This window comes from Petaurus breviceps, unplaced genomic scaffold, assembly GCF_028583685.1.
Source record: "Petaurus breviceps papuanus isolate PSGF00001 unplaced genomic scaffold, PetGlider_PUasm1.0 37, whole genome shotgun sequence".
NCBI lineage: Eukaryota > Metazoa > Chordata > Mammalia > Diprotodontia > Petauridae > Petaurus > Petaurus breviceps.
Genome location: NW_027186296.1, coordinates 14,585,370 through 14,597,737, shown reverse-complemented (window position 1 = coordinate 14,597,737; position 12,368 = coordinate 14,585,370). Strand labels below are relative to the sequence as shown.

Below are 12,368 nucleotides of genomic sequence, written 5' to 3'. Positions count from 1 at the left end.
GTCCCAGAATATGGACTCTGTAATCATCAAAGGGATATATGTATGTCTATGTGTATATGTGTATATAGGTATGTATTTGTGTGTATGAATTAATTTCCTATCCAGGCTGGCCCATGAAACCTAGGAAGCAGATCATGTTGATATAGTGGTGTAAACAAACAAATAAAACAAAACAAAAAACCCACTGTATTTCGACTTACTGGATTAGGGTTAAGATCTCAGCTTTGTCACCTACTCCTTGGCAAACCTTGGACAAGCAATTTAAACTCTCTCTGGGTCTCAATTTCCTTACCTAAAAAAGAAGGAATTGGACTAAACAAATTCTAAGGTTGCCCTTCTAGCTCTAAGTCAACCATTACCTGTCACATATTTTACACACACACACACACACACACACACACACACACACACACACACACACAATACAAGTTAGAAATTTATCAGAATCATGGGTCCCAAACTGAAAAGGACCTTAGAGGTCAACCAGTCCAACCCCCTCATTTAACAGATGAGAAAACTGAGGTTTAGAAAGGTTAAATTACTTGCCTAAAGTCACTCAAATACTAGAGTTAAGATTCAAACCCTGGTCCTGTGCCTCCAAGTTCAGCACTTTTTCTCCTGCATCACACTGCTTCCCCAGGTTTATGATTTTTTTTAATTCAAAGAGAAAAGTTTTATATTTAACTATTTGCTGAGTTTTTTGGATTATTGTGATTTCTATATAAAAAATGCACCAATGGTTATATGACTAAAGAGCCACATGTCATTGTCAGAATCTGCATAATTTGATAACTTATTCAATCTGTTTCAGGGCAAGGCTGTCATGTCTTTCTCTATTTGGCACTATTGTCCCTAAAACTTGGAAACAGTGGCAGTCAAATATTTTTTTGAACTGAATGTAGTTTTCTTGCATTTAGGACACCAACATAACAACCATTAGTATAAAGCAGTGGTTCTTGGTGTCTGTGAAATTTAAAAAAAATATTTTGAAAACTGTATTTCAACAGATTTTCTTTGTAATCAATCCTATATGCTTGATTTTATTAATTTAAAAATATTATTCTGAGAAAGAGTCGATTGGTTTCACCAGACTGCTAAACAGATCCATAACATATAAAGGTTACAAAGTACAACCTCTGGATCATGTTAAGACTTGAAATTTGAAATCTTGTTATCATAGAATTATCATTATTAAAGATTAGTCACGTATGTGGCTGACAGCTCTAAGCTCAGTTAATGATCAAATCCCTTCCGTGTCTCAGAAGTTTCAACATTATCTAGACCTCGATAACATTAAGATTATCCAGACATTAGTTAGAGTTTGGTCTCGAGTAATAATATAGAAGAAGAACAACTGTCATGTTTAAAAGGAATACAATTTTTTTGTTTTTTAATGAAATTATTTTGTTTTAGTTTTCAACATTCACTTCCATAAATTTTAAATTTTCTCCTCCCTTCCTTCCCTCCCCAAGATGGCTTGCAATCTCATATGGGCTCTACACATACATTCCTATAAACACATCCTCACATTAGTCATGTTGCATAGAAGAATTATAATGAATGGGAAAAACCATGAGAAAGAAAAACAAAACAACAACAAAAAAAGAAAATAGTCTGCTTTGCTCTGCATTCAGACTCCATTGTTCTTTCTTTGGATGTGGATGGCATTTTCCATCATGTGTCCTTTGGAATTGTTTTAGGTCCTTCCATTGCTGAGAAGGGCTGAGTCTATCAAAATCAGTCCTTACATACTGTGGCTGTTACTGTGTACAATGTTCTCCTGAATACAAACTTTTTTGAAAGAAAAAAAGATACCAAAAAGTCAGGTGTTAGCATTTATTTAGATGGCAGAAGCTCAAACTTATTCCAGTTTTGAAACTAGTTTAGAAATACTTTCAACAAAATTGACATTGTGAAAACAAAATAGATAAAATTAAATTCTTCCTCATATAAATTTGTTCATCTTGAATCTCTTCTTCAGGCTTCTTAGCAAAGCACTTTTACTTTAATTCTTAAATGCCATTTCCCCATTTTGACATAGTTTGGCTTTTTAAAAAAAAAGTTCACAACATACATTAGTAGAATTTTTTTCTATAAAGCATAAGTAATTCTATAGTAGAAGTAATTATGCTTTAGAGTTGGAAAGTATTCTAGTGATCATGTCTTCCAACCTATTCATTTATAGATAAGGAAACTGCCTTAACTAAGGAAGTTAAATTACTTTCTTACAGTCATATAGCTAATCTTTGGTAGGGTAATAATTAAAATGCAGGTCTTCTTACAGCAAGTGCCGTTCTCTTTCCGCTCTTCCAGTGCTCAGCCGGCACAGAGTAGGTGCTTAATTAATGTCGATCGATTGGGTGATACCACACAATGACATATCAAATAACTTTGAGCTCTACTCAAGGCTCCTCCTTTGACTCACTATTTTGGAAAGAACATTGTGATAGATTATCTTCTGCTATTATAGAGGGGCAAAGCAACATGGTCTCTGGAGCAGTAGAAAAGGGAAGAGTATAGGTGGGCTTACCTGCCAGATTTTCCTCTGGAGTCAGCATATGCCCAACTACCTTTGAGAAAAATGAGCCCACAGTTGCAGCTGTGTGCTGAACTGTACAGTAGCCAAAGAGAAGTTTTTCTTTAAGCTAAAAAATGAATTCCCCAATGACAGGTTCTGGGCCCTTTTAACTATATGAATCCTTCTCAATGCCCTTTTAAATCCCCTTCTGTTTGCCCCTCCCCTATGTTCAGACCACAAACTAGGCTGCTCACGCCTTAGCACTGTGACTGGTACATAATAAATGCTTAATAAACATGATCACTAGAATACTTTCCAGCTCTAAAGCACAATGACTTCTACTGTAGAATTACTTAAGCTTTATAGAAAAAAAATTCTACTAATGTATGTTGTGAACGTTTTTTTTGCTTTTTTGGAGGGGGGAGGGCAGGGCAATTGGGGTTAAGTGGCTTCCCAAGGTCACATGGCTAGCGTTTAGTGTCTGAGGTCAAATTTGAACTCAGGTCCTCCTGACTCCAAGGCCGTTGCTCTATTCACTGTACCACCTAGCCACCCTGTGAACTTTTTTTTAAGCCAAACAATCTCAAAATGGGGAAATGGCATTTTAAGAATAAAAGTACAAGTACTTTGCCAAGAAGTCTGAAGAAGAGACTTGACATTAACAAATTTACATGAGGAAGAGTTTAATTTTAACTATTTTGTTTTCACAATTTCAATTTGGTTGAAAGTATTGCTAAACTAGTTTCAAAACTGGAATAACATAATGCTTATTGACTGATACAGAAGACTTCTGATCCCATGAGTTAATGGACAACATTCCTTTGCCACCAGCTGCTCTGCTTGGTTTTGACTCCATATTCATCTTCCCATGCCTGGCCCAGGAAATAGCATCATGGAAATTGCTTCAGTTTTGCTACTCAGAACTCATCAGTCCCCTCAGTTGTTTCTGGTCTTCTGATTAGATGGTGAAGCAAAAAGCTCCTCTTGTGCCCTTTTTTTATAGAGGGTTCAAAATCCCTCTCATCAGCAGATGCTGCACTTGACTTAGAGGTCACCATCATCATGCTCATGCTTTTCCCCTCTCCCAACAGGTACCCTCTTCAGGCACCCTGTCCCCCCTTTCAGCTTCCTTTTGTGTATCATCTTTCCCCCATTGGTGTTTAAACTCCTTGAAGGCAAGGAGTATCTTTCTTTTTCTTATTTATATCTCTACCACTTAAACACTGTGTCTGACACATTAAGTAGATGATTAATAGATGTTTATCATATTGTATCATAGGGATGGCAACATATTCTCCACCTATATGTTAGCTTATGGAAAGGAATCTCTCGTATATAATAGAAACTGCCTGAGGAAGTCCAGAACAATGTAAAGTGGGAATCTGACACATAGACCAGGGTATTTGAAAGTATGTAGAATGTTGGTCCCTATTGCCCCTAGCATAAGATCCATAGATTGGTATTTACAGTAAAAATCTCCCAAATCTGGCTCTGATCTACCTTTTTTAATTTTTATTTTTTTGCTTTTTGGAGGGAAATTGGTGTTAAGTGACTTGCCCGAGGTCACACGGCTAGTTTTTGTGTTAATTATTTGAGGCTGGATTTGAACTCAGGTCCTCCTGACTCCAGGTCCGGTGCTCTATTCACTGCACCACCTAGCTGCCCCTCTGATCTACCTTTTCAAATTTATGTCACACTATACCACTTCATGAATTCTACATTCCAATTAAACAATTCAACTTTTTGTTCTTCAAACTTAGTATTTGATCCAAGGACATGATAGAGGCAGTTCCTACAGGCTATCCAAAATCCAATTATTAAATTTTCAGTGTGAGCACTTATGCCTTAGTAATTAAATACTATAAATTAAAGTTTTGATGTATTGGTTTATTGACTGTCTAGACTTAATAAAACAATGGAGAAAATGTCAACAATGGAGATTAAATATGGAAGTGTGTCATTCCTTTAGAGAGCTGGTTGTTAAACAATTATCAGTATACACCCAATTCTGTCTTCTTCACCTATTTATACATATTCATGTATATGTATATGTGTACCTATATGTATAATGTGTATGCACATGTATATGTGTATATATACATACACATATTATATATCATATAGTATATGATGTTATACATATTATATGTTACATATATATTCTACTGTAAGTGGTCATGCTTCCTCATTATTTTCACCTCCTAGAATCCTTAATATCCTTCTAGCCTGAAATCAGGTGCTACCTGCTATAGGAAAACTTTCCTAGAACCAAAAGTTGCCATGGTCCTTTCACATCCTCTCCTATTTTAACTATAGGAATCCTTCTCTAATGCTTTTTTAAGTCCTCTTCTCTTTACTTCTTCCCTATATTCATACCACAAACTATGCTGCTCAAACCTTACTTAGCACAGTGACTGATACAAAGTAAATGCTTAATAAATGCTTGTTACATAGAGATAGATAGATGGATAGATAGATAGATAGATAGATAGATGATAGATAGATAGAACAATGAGTGAATGAATGCTTGATACAGAAGACTTCTGATCAAGTTAACGGGCAACATTCATTTGCTACCAGATTCTCTGCTTGATTTCAGCTAAAAAGTTTTAGCTAAAGTTTACATGTTGTTTTAGTTACTCTCCAATTGTTAGGTCCTTGAAGGCAAGGTTTTTTATTCTCTCTAAAAATATTGATGCCATTTTGCTGTTAGATTAATTTTGGAATAGATTCCTCCTTCCCAAAGAGTCATCTTTTGTAACAATGACTTGGAAAGAAAGACGTTAAAAAAAGAGTTCAAGAAAATCATAGAACATAATGACTTCATCTGACAATATACACAATGTTCCACACCTGTAACTTCTCTACCTCTGCAATGAAGGAAGTGTATTTTTTCAACTCTTCTCTGGGGCCAAGATTATTGGTTATAAATCAATGCTTTCACTTTTGGTTTATTGTTCTATTTAACTTGTAATCATTGAAGATACTATTTTCCAAATACTTCTTACTTTTCTATGCAAGAGTTCACATAAGTCTTTCCATACTTTTCGGAATTCTTCATGTTCATTGTTCCTTATGTTATAGTAATATTCATGTACCCCATTCTGTTTAGTCATTCCCCAATTAATGAACAACCAATTTACTTCAAAGTTTTCTGTTTTTTATTTTTGCTACCACAGAAGTATTGCTATGAATATTTTGGTATATATGGGACATTTATTTCTATCTCTGCTCTCCCTACTTTGTATGCCTAGGTGTAAGATCATGAAAATTTTAATACCATTTTTAGTATAATTTTAAATTGCTTTCTAGAATAGTTGGAACAATTCACAGTACCACCAGCAGTGTATTAGTGTTCCCATTTTTTCCACTGTGTCACTGACATTAACTATTTCCATCTTTTATTATGTATTCCAATTTGTTGAATATGAGGTAAAACATCAGGGTTGTTTTGACTTGCATTTCTTTTAATATTAAACTGGATATTCTATCATTCAGTGCTTAATAGTTTATAATTCTTCTTTGAGAACTATTTGTTTATATCCTATGACCTTTTAGCCACTGGGAGAATGGTTGCTGGTCTTACATATATGATGGCTCTCTCTCTATAGATATCAAATACTTATCAGAGATATTTAATATAAAATTTCCCCTCAATTTTCATTCTTTTTTTTTATCTTAGTATAGCAGCAACCACATTGGCATACCCCTGATGGCTACTAGCACAAGTTCTTAGATATACTTTACTAGGAAAATTCAAGGGGTCAACAATCTCTTTAATTACATTCATTAGTTCAGGGGAAAAGTCAGCACCCTGAACTTCAGAGAAAATCCAAACCAAGAAAATAGAAAAAAATACAAGCAGAGAAATAAAGACCAACAGACAGGGCTTTTAACTGCACAGATAAACAGACAGATCCAACTGTCTGAAAAAGGCAATACATACATAGTTACCAGAGAGAGAAGCACCAACATCTGGGTTTTTCAAGGATGGCAATGGGGGGACTGTGGTGAAGGGAGGGGAGTGGGTCCTTAACAGCTACCCAGAGTCTCAACTAGCCAAATCACATGAACACTCTTCCAATGAGTGAGCCCCAAAGCAAGATGCTAACCTCAGAGTACATATAGCCTTTTAAGAACGAGAGAGTATTACAACCCTCATGACTCAGTGCCTAATTAGAAATTAGCAAAAGATATGAAAGCCTTCCTATAAGCAAGCTTCCCTTAATGGGCTCCACGTGAGGCCTATTAATGGGAGGGGAAGATCTCAAATCCCATTAACATTATACTTAGTTGTCTTGATTATTTATGTTCATTTAATATGAATATAATCCTTTAAAATATCATATAATCAAAATTTTATATTTTATTATATCCCCTTTCCCTTGTTTGGTTAAAGATTCTCTCATCCCTGGCTATGAAGTGTACCTGACCTAGTTCTTTTCTAATTTTTTTATATGGCACAACTTTGTATATTCAGATTATCCATACATTTTGATCTTTTGTGGGAGGTGGAGGGGAGAGCAGAGATGGTTTTTCACTTTATTTTTGAAACTTTGCATGTAGCAGAAGCTACCAGATTAAGAACAAACAAATAAGCAAAATAACTCCTGGTCTCGATGGATTCATAGAAGAATTCTATCAAACATTTAAATAATGATTAGTATCAGTATAATGCAAAATATTCTCAAGAACTGAAAATGAAAGCATCCTGCCAGATTCATCTAAGGAAACAAATATATTTAGTCCTGATACAGAAAGCAGGGAAGTATAAAGCACAGAAGAAAAACTGTAAATCAATATCATTAATGAATATTGATATAAAAACTTAAATAAAATCCTGTCAGACTCCAGAGATTCATCTAAGAAATCATTCATCATGATCAAGTTGAATTTTTATCAAGGATACAAGGATGGTTTAACATTAAGGAACTATCAACATAATTGATCACTTTAAAGACAAAAACATCCCAAACTATGTGATTATATGAATAGATGAAGAAAAAGCTTTTGACAAAGTACAACAGCCATTTATGGGGAAAGAAAACAACCAAAGAAACTCTATAAACTATAAGCATAGAGAGATCATTTTAATACCATAAAAATATCTATATAAAAACAAAAGCAAACATCATGTGTAAGAGGGATACAGGAAAACCTTTCCCAATAAATACAGGAGTAAAGGAAAGACGTCTACTCTTTCCACCATTTTTGATACAGTCCTGGAAATGCTAGCAATAGCAATAATGAAAAGAAAGAAAATAAAGGAATAAAGATAGGTGAAAGGGAGATAAAAGTATTGATATTGGCTGATGATACAATGGTTTGCTTAAAAATTCTATGGAATATGGAAAAAATACCACTAGTAATTAAGGTGATAATAATTTCAGCCAAGTTTTAGGCTACACAATAAACTAACAAAAATCAATAGCATATCTATATAATACTAATAACAAAATCCAAGAAGCAATAATAGAAACACAGAATATAGAAATATAACCAGAAGCCATTTCCTAATAGATAAATCGTCAAAGCATATACACAAACAGTTTTCAAAATAATCTCGAACTATTATCACATTAAAGAATGCTCTAAATCACAATAGGAAAAAGGCAAATCCGAAGAACCCTAGGGTTTTAACCTCACATATTCCTAAGTGGCAAAGATGACAAAAGATGGGAAGAGTCAATATGGGAGAAATTGTGCAAAGATAAGCACACTAGTACACTGTTGGTGTGTCCATTTTGGAAAGCATTTTGGAATTGTGCAAGGAAAGCGTAGGTTTTGACCTGGAGATTCCATTACTAAGCACATATCCCAAGGAGACCATTGATAAGAAAAACAGTCCACAGGTACATGAAAATATTTATAGCAGCACTGTTTGTGATAGCAAAGAATTAGAAACAAAGTAGATGCCTATAGGTTGAAGAATGGCTAAATAAATTGTGATAACATGAATGTAATGGAATATTTCTGTGGTATAAGAAATGATAAATGGGATAAATACAGAGTACCATATAAAAAGCTACATGAATTTATACAGTGAAGTAAGTAGCCAAGAAAACAACATGCAATGATTACAATAGTGTAAATGGAAACAACAGACACACACACAAAGATTAATGTTACAAAATGATCAAGAAAAAGCATGTAGAAAAATTATTAGGGGCTGCTAGGTGGCATAGTGGATAGCACACTGGCCCTGGTGTAAGGAAGACCTGAGTTCAAATTTGGCCTCAGATACTTGATAGCTGTGTGACCCTGGGCAAGTCACTTAACCACCATTGTTTCCTTAAACAAAAATAGACTATAACCCCACCCTATCCTTTTGCAGAGGGAGTGGTCTACAAGTATTGCATATTACACATCTTTTATGACTTTTTCAACATATGTATCAGTTATACTGATTTTTTTCCTTTTATTTTTCTTGTTAATATTTGTTGTACAGGATAGCTATCTGGAGAATAAGGATACTGGGAGGAATTATAGTAATATAAAAATTCAAATGATGTTACTACAAACTTATTTTAAAAGAATGATTCAAAGTGGAAGGTGATTAAAATAAAGCGATCTTGAAGAAACACTACAAGTAATTTGAAGAGGGAGAAGTCACTTTTAACTAGGGAGAAGATGGTACTTGACCTGGGTACTGAATCAATTAATAAACAAGTCCTTATTAAGCACCTACTATATGTCAGGAACTACATAAATCACCTGGTTCACAAAGACAAAGTGAAATAATCTCTGCCCTTGGGGTGTTTATAATCTATTGAGGGAACAACATGTGCACATATAAACATATGCAAAATATATGTAAAATAACACACACATTTCTATTTAGGAGGCAGCATTAGCAACCGAGATGATCAGTAAAGGCTTCATGTATAAGTTGGTACTTGAGCAGTAGGAAGGAAGTTATGGATTTTCAGAAGTAGAGGTGATGAGAGAGTACATCACAGACATGTGGAATAGCCAGCTGATACAGATACAATGTTGTGTGTAAAGAACATTACCAAAGCCTCGTTTGACTGAACTTAAGTGCATGAAATGTAACAATGTATAATTAAGCTGGAAATGTAGGGTAGGATTAGTTTTTGAGGAGCTTTAAACAACAAACAGAAAAGTTGATATTTGATCTTACACATACTAGGGAATGACTGGAGCTTGTGGAGAATGGGTTAAAGAAGAAAATGATTTCAACAGTCAGAGATAGCAAATTCTAGACATTGGGGACAATCTGCATAACTGTGGTACAAAATGTTCTATAGAACATTTATCAATATGGAGAGGGGAGCATGGAATGTGTCAAGGGGAAGAGAAGTGAAGAATGGTTGGAGTCAGATTGTGCAGGACCTAGGGACTGCATTTAACTTTAGAAGAAATACTGAGTCACTGAGATGTTTTGAATGAAGCCTGGCATGCCAAGCCTATCAAGAAGATTAATTTGGCAGTTTCAAGAAGGATAGATTAGAGAGAGGAGAGTCTAAAAGCAGGGAGACAAGATATGGTGTTATTACCAAAGTCCAGGTAAGATTCATGTGGTAGTGGATAACATGAAAGTGGATAGGAATTCAGATATTCAAAAGATATCATGGAAGATGAGTCTACAGACTTTGTAGAGTTGTTTGTTATGTAGGAATGCAAGAAGGGAAAGAGACAATGATGACTCCAGTGTTTTAACGGGCAAAATCATGGTGCCATTAATAGGACTGAGAGAAATAGAAGATGGGGAAGACTTAAGGGGGTAAATTATAAGTTCAGTTAAGGACATCAGGGCTTGAGGTATCAGTGAGGCATGGAGATGTCCAGAAAGCAGTGGGATGTGCAATTCTAGAACTGATCACTGAAGCCATGGATGGGTGATATTTCAGAGATAGAGATAGAGACACAGAGACATGGAAAGACAGAGAGACAGAGAAGAGGGAGGGGGAAGGGAAGGAAGGAAAGAGGGAGAGAGAGAGGGAGGGAGAGACAAAGACAGTCTTTTTTCCCAATTATTCCTGTGAGCACTATTGCCTAAATACAACATGAAATCTCATCTATTATCTCTTCAAATACCTATGGTAATTCTTAATAAGTCATTTGATATCTCCAGGTCTCAGTTTCATCAGCTGTAAAGTACTGCAATTGAACTAGATGATCCCAGCTGTCCCTTTCAGCTCTAGCCCTATGTTCATATGACCCTATTTTTTCACTTTGTATGTATTGGTCTGCATTTCTTCTTTTAAAACTTGTTTGTGTAGATGTGGGTGTTTACTTTTGACATATATACAGCTGTGTAAAATACATAAGATATGTATGCAGTACAACTTTCTTATAACATCTTTCAGGGACTTGGAAAAAGAAAATGCTAAAAGCAATTTCCTTTCCTATAGTTAAGCTCCCTCAGCTCTTCTTAAATATGGCACTTATGAGTGAGAGAAGAATGTGGTAAGTACACTGAAAGTGAATTTATGTGTATGTGTGTGTGTGTGCATATATATGCATAATGTTCTTTTCACACTTTGGATATACCATATGCCAGGTTCTGTCTGGGTTGTTTTTTTTTAGCCCACTTGAAAGCACAGAGATTGGAAACTCATTTATGCAAGCCACAGAACACTTCTAGATGACACCCTGTGCTATAAGGAATGAATGAGAGAAAGATGCAATGTAGACAAAAATGACAATGAAATATAAGCGGCACTGCAGTGTTTAGTCGAGGTGCCCAGCTATCCAGGTGAATTATGCCAGTCAGAAGAGGGGAAAACCAGCCAGCCAGGATGTATGACAAAAACAAAAAGCCCAAGAACCATCCAAGGGACAAGGGCTTATTTTGTTGTTAACAGGAATCCCTGGAACTATTCTTCAGCACCACAGGAAAAACTGCCCCAAACTTTACAGCCCCTTCCCTCTAGCAGTTTTTAGTCAACCCCTTCCTTGGTGGGCAACATAGTATATAGAAAAAGTGCTGGCTCTGAGGTCAGAGGACTTGGGTTTAAATTTCATCTCTGACACTACCCATATAAGCCTGAGCAAATCACTTCAGCTTAACTTGTCTAAGCAAATAAGGGGAGGGTAGGAGCTTATACAAAGGTGGGGCAAGTATAATAGGTGAATGGTAGATGTGGTTGTGTTGGATGAAAGCTCTATGACTGTTGATTGTAGACAAGGGAGGAAGATGCATGGAATACTACCAATTAATTTCACACTTCTTGGGGTCATACCCAAGTCCCCCTACTGCTGGACTGTGTCCAGCTCCATATCTAAGATCTTAGGACTCACTACTAACTTTTAGTTTGGGAACTTATACAGAAGGTCTCTGCACTGTTGCAGTTCTCTACTGAAATTTTGCTTTCCCAATATTCTTATCTGAATGTGACCAGAGTATGAACAAGACCTTGCAGATTTGTGTGGGAGTTCAGAGGTGTATAAGTGGCAGTACTGGGAGATATCTGGGATTGGAGTCTTACTTAAGAAAAAAGGAATTTTGCCAATAGCATGATTAGCATTTCTGCAGGAAGCTTATTTATCCTAGCCAAAGCCATTATAAAAAGCCCAAAACAACAAGCCCAACATCTTAGCAACTTAATTCTCCTCTCTGAGTACTGGGGAATGGCCCTGTAGGATAGAGGGTGGTATGGAGGTGAGGGTATGTGGAGACTTGCTTTATATTTATAAGTTTATTGAGGAACAGATGCACAAGCAATTGAAAGGAAGGTTCTGCATTAACTCTGCACAAAGAAAGACTTCCTTTTATTTCCTTTTTACTAATTATACATGAATGATGCTATTAATGCCTCCTTAAGGAGCTCTTCCTCATAATCTTCTAGAGGTTGTGCTTAGATGATTCATCAGGAAGAGAAGCCCT

The 12,368-nt window shown here is 35.8% G+C and overlaps 1 long non-coding RNA gene across 2 annotated transcripts in view; it reads right to left on the bottom strand.

Annotated features, from left to right (window-relative positions):
• LOC138168955 (uncharacterized) overlaps positions 1-12,368 on the bottom strand; it is a 563,138-nt gene that overhangs the window by 299,846 nt on the left and 250,924 nt on the right. The window lies entirely within an intron of this gene.